Consider the following 4,828-nt stretch of genomic DNA (forward strand, 5'->3'; position numbering starts at 1 on the left):
GGATCAATATAACATATATTGATATTTTTTATTTCCATTATTAGGTGGAAGGTAGAGGAAAGTATAAAATATAGTTATCAACAAAATGATATGTTAACTAGTAGTTAAAATTACACATTACATCACACATCATCAGGGAAATGCAAATCAAAATAATGAGATATATAACTTCACACCCGTTAGAATAGCTATCATCAAAAAGACAAAAGTGGTAACATGTATTGGTGAGGATGTGGATAAAAGGATTTGTGCATTGTTGGTGGGAATGTAAATTGGTGCAGCCACTATGGAAAGCAGTATGGAGGTTCCTCAAAAAATTAAAAATAGAACTGCTGTCCCACTTCTGGGTATATATCTAAAGAAACTGAGACCAGGAAGTCATAGCGATATCTCCACTCCCATGTTCCTTGCAGCATTTCTCATAAATAGCCAAAATACAGAAACAGTCTAAGTGTTCATCAGCAGATGAATGGATAAAGAAGATATGGTATGTATATGCAATGGAATATTATTCAGCCATGAAAATAAGGAAATCTTGCCATTTGCAACAACATGGATGGAACTTGTGGCCATTATGCTAAGTGAGATAAATCAGAGAAAGACAAATATCATATGAAATCACTTTTACGTAGAATCTAAGAAAAAAATGCAAACTCAGAAACAGAAGAGTGGTAATTACTAGGGGTTGGGGGTGGACGAAATAGGGAGATATGGTCAAAGGGTACAAACTTCCAGCTATATATGATTAACCAGTTTGGGGATCTGATGTGCAGCATGGTGATCATGGCTAATAATACTGTATCATATGCTTGAATGTTGATTGTAGCCAATAATAGTATATGCTTAAATGTTCTTACCACAGAAAGTAAATGGTAACTAACTGTGTGATGTGACGGAAGTGTTAGCTAATACTAAGCTGCTAATCATGGTACGGTTTATAAATGTATCAAATCAATACTTTGTATGCCCTAAATGTATACAATGTGACGCACCAATTATATCTCATAAAGTTGGAAATCTATATATGTATTTCCATGAGAAAAGAACTAAAAAATTGACTAGAGTAAAAAAAAATTTTTTTTAATGTTTATTTATTTTTGAGAGAGAGAAAGAGACAGACTGTGAGCTAGAGAGGGGCAGAGAGGGAGACATAGAATCTGAAGCAGGCTCCAGGCTCTGAGCTGTCAGCACAGAGCCCGACGCAGGGCTTGAACCCACGAACTGTGGATCATGCCCTGAGCCGAAGTTGGACGCTTAACAGACTGAGCCACCCAGGTGCCCCCAAAATTGACTAGAGTTTTGAAGTAATTTTTCTTTTTCTTTGTTTCTGAGAAGGTGAATGGACAAAAGTATAAAATAGACTTTAGTGAATTGCTGAGAGCATCTGATCTCTCCGTTCTACCCCCTCTCCTTCTCTATATTCCTCTCCACATTTGGGGCTGAAAGCCTGCAAGCTATTTTCCTGGGATTCCATCACCAGCTGCCTCCCTGTTAGGTTCTACCAGCGGGAGACATTGGCAGGTAATTGGGAACTGGGAAGAGGGAAGAAACTTTTTTTTTCCCCCCTTGGCTTCTGGCAGAAGCTTCCGGTAGCAGAGGCCACTGGCCAGTGTGAGCTCTGGGTTCTCATTCAGTGTGTCCACTGGCAGTGGTGGGGAGTGTTTGAGCGGGCACTGGCACCACAGGCCGCAATAGCCGCATCGGCAGTAGGGAGCTCTCAGCAGCCTCAGAGGCTCACCCTGTGGGTTCTGGGTCATACCATTTCCCCCTTCACTTCTTGTCTCCTCAGCATAATAGTGATTCTCTGCAGTTACTGCTCTTTGGGTGAACTTCTCTTTTCTGGCTCATGTAGCTCTTCCAGTATCTTTGTAACCAGTTTCCAGTGTTAAATTGTCGCTGTTTGAAACGACCAGACTGGTTTCTGCTATCCTGGCTGCATACTGACTGATATAGTTCATGGAAGTTTTTCCCTTGTCCATAAACGAGAGCTTATTATCTTTAAGACAGTGGTACCCAAACAAGGTGGTGTCACATTTCTATGCCAATGGGGATATTTATGGTATAACTTGACAAGCCAAAGCAAGTGACTGTGAAACCAAAGTGAAAAGAATCAGTCTTCTTGTGCTCTGTATGGTTGCCCGTGCTCCACTCCCGTCAGCATGTTCTTGGATTGAACCTCCAGCAACTGGTAAATATATTTTTTTCATTTTTATTTTTTTATTTAAAAATTTTTTTAATGTTTATTTATTTTTGAGAGACAGAGTGTGAGCGGGGGAGGGACAGAGACAGAGAAAGACACAGAATCTGAAGAGGCTCCAGGCTCTGAGCCGTCAGCACATAGCCCGACGCGGGGCTCGAACTCACAAGCCGTGAGATCATGACCTGGGGTGAAGTCGGACACTCGACCCGCTGAGCCACCCAGGCGCCCCTAAAATATATATATTTTAATGTTTATGTGTGAGAAAGAGAGAGAGAGCGAACTCAAGGGGCAGAGAGAGGAGACAGAATCTCAAGCAGGCTCCGTGCTGTCAGATCCATGAGGGGCTTGATGCCAGGAACTGTGAGATCATGACCTGAGCCCAAATCAAGATTCAGACACCCAACTGACTGACCCACTCAGGTGCCCCAGTAAAATCTTTGATACTGCACACATATGGATGTCTTTTTCTCCTTATCTGGAGGGCAATAAAGTTGAGGGGGGGGGGAAAGACCACCGAGAGCAATACTAATTTCTACCTTTTGTGGCTGCCTGTCTTATTACAGGAGCTCGTCAATATTGTTGTGTAAAACGATTGTTGACAACTTTGTAAAATCTATGTGTACATAGGAAATTATTGTTAAACTTCTAAGACAGACATTTGTCTCACACTTTTCATTTTTATTGTGTTTTATGAAGTAAATGGTTCATTCCTGGTCTAAAAAGTGTTATGAATGTCAGAATGTAAATCAATTGCATCATTAAGCACACAGACTTAGTTCATCAGTTTTATAGCTATTTTTTGGTAACAAGATTTTCCTGATGAAGGAAGCAGTATATTGACTTATTTTATTTTATTTATTTTTATTTTTATTTTTTTATATTGACTTATTTTAAAGAACGCTGCTTTGGAAGACTTTAATAACAAGTTTAAATTTAGTGCTTTTTAAAAAAATTTCGTATCATTTTACATATACCATGATATAGAATTTAAGAATAATATAGCATAGAATATTATAAATAAGAATTATAAATATAAATACAAATATTTATATTATATTATACATATTATAATTATAAAGAATATATTATAAATTATATATGATAACATAAATAAGATTTAATTGATTGGGATTCTGTCTTCCTTCTTGATTGTGACATCTTTGAAAATAGCCTGTGGCCTAATGATAACCATAACAATTTTTTCCCCTATCATTTATTTACCGTTAGGCACCTGGTTAGCATATTGTAAATATTTGTTATATAAATGAACACATGGATATATAAAGATACATTTAATTCTTATCGAGAGAATAAGAATTATTAATTCTTTTTCTTTCTTTTTTTTAAAAACGTTTATTTATTTTTGAGACAGAGAGACAGAGCATGAACGGGGGAGGGTCAGAGAAAGGGAGACACAGAATCTGAAACAGGCTCCAGGCTCTGAGCTGTCAGCACAGAGCCCGATGCGGGGCTTGAACTCACGGACCGCGAGATCATGACCTGAGCCGAAGTCGGACGCCCAACCGACTGAGCCACCCAGGCGCCCCTATTACTTCTTTTTCTTGAGAGAAAGACTTTATCTTAAAGGTAAAAGAATAAAACTATTTACGTAAATAAGGAACAACTCAAGTATGGTTTATTTAAATAATGGAGTATGAAGTAGGAACAGTGTCGGAACCAAGGGTTCATAGCTCAATTTTTATCACTCATTGGTACAAAGGGATGAAGCAGAGAGCAGTAGAAAGAACTACAAAGAACCATGAGGGAGAGAGGATTACCTTGAGTTGTATAGAGCAGAGCAATGAACTTTGGTGGAAAAGCAGGCCAATTCAAGGCGATCTCCAAGAAGACAAAGGAATGCTCACTTTGATTTTGGTTTCCCCTCTCTGTCTGATTTCCTAAGGGCTCATCATTGGCTGAACCCAGCCAGAACCCAGAGGGTGTGGAAATCCTGTTGATGCAGAGGATAGGTCAGACTTCCAAGATAGAGAGCAGAGTGCAGAAGTTTGGCAAGTAGAGTGGAAGATGCATTATATACAACTATAGCTTTCTTTTCAAGAGATGTTTCTTTAGCTCCATTGAAAGAAAGGATTTCTAAAAGACATAAATATACATTGTGCATTTATTTAAATGGAAGTCTCTCTCTACACAGTATCGCCATTTATTCCGAAGTCATTTAATGATTTATTCATTTTGGAAAATATTTCGGACATATATAAGAGGGTTTGTATAGAAAGAAGAGTTATATAGCTAAAATACAGCTTAATATATAAAACATTATGAAAAATGAATCGAAGTCCTTAGATGTTCTCTCTATTCACATTCTTTTCCTCCTCTGCAGAGGTAGCCAGCCTCTGGAATCTGGTGAATATTCTCATTCATTTCTTTGATTGTTAATATTTATCTTTACCCACCCAAACAATATATAGAATTGTTGTTGTTCAGTTAGTATAATTCAGTTATACAAGATGCATACATTCTAGAGATCTAATGTATAACATAGAGCCTGTAGGTAACAATAATGTTTTGTGTAACCAAACATTTGTTAAGAGGGTAAATATCATGTTGTGGTCTTACAAAGAAAGAAAGAAAGAAAGAAAGAAAGAAAGAAAGAAAGAAAGAAAGAAA

This window comes from Herpailurus yagouaroundi, unplaced genomic scaffold (assembly GCF_014898765.1).
Source record: "Herpailurus yagouaroundi ecotype Mexico unplaced genomic scaffold, PumYag 182, whole genome shotgun sequence".
Lineage (NCBI taxonomy): Eukaryota > Metazoa > Chordata > Mammalia > Carnivora > Felidae > Herpailurus > Herpailurus yagouaroundi.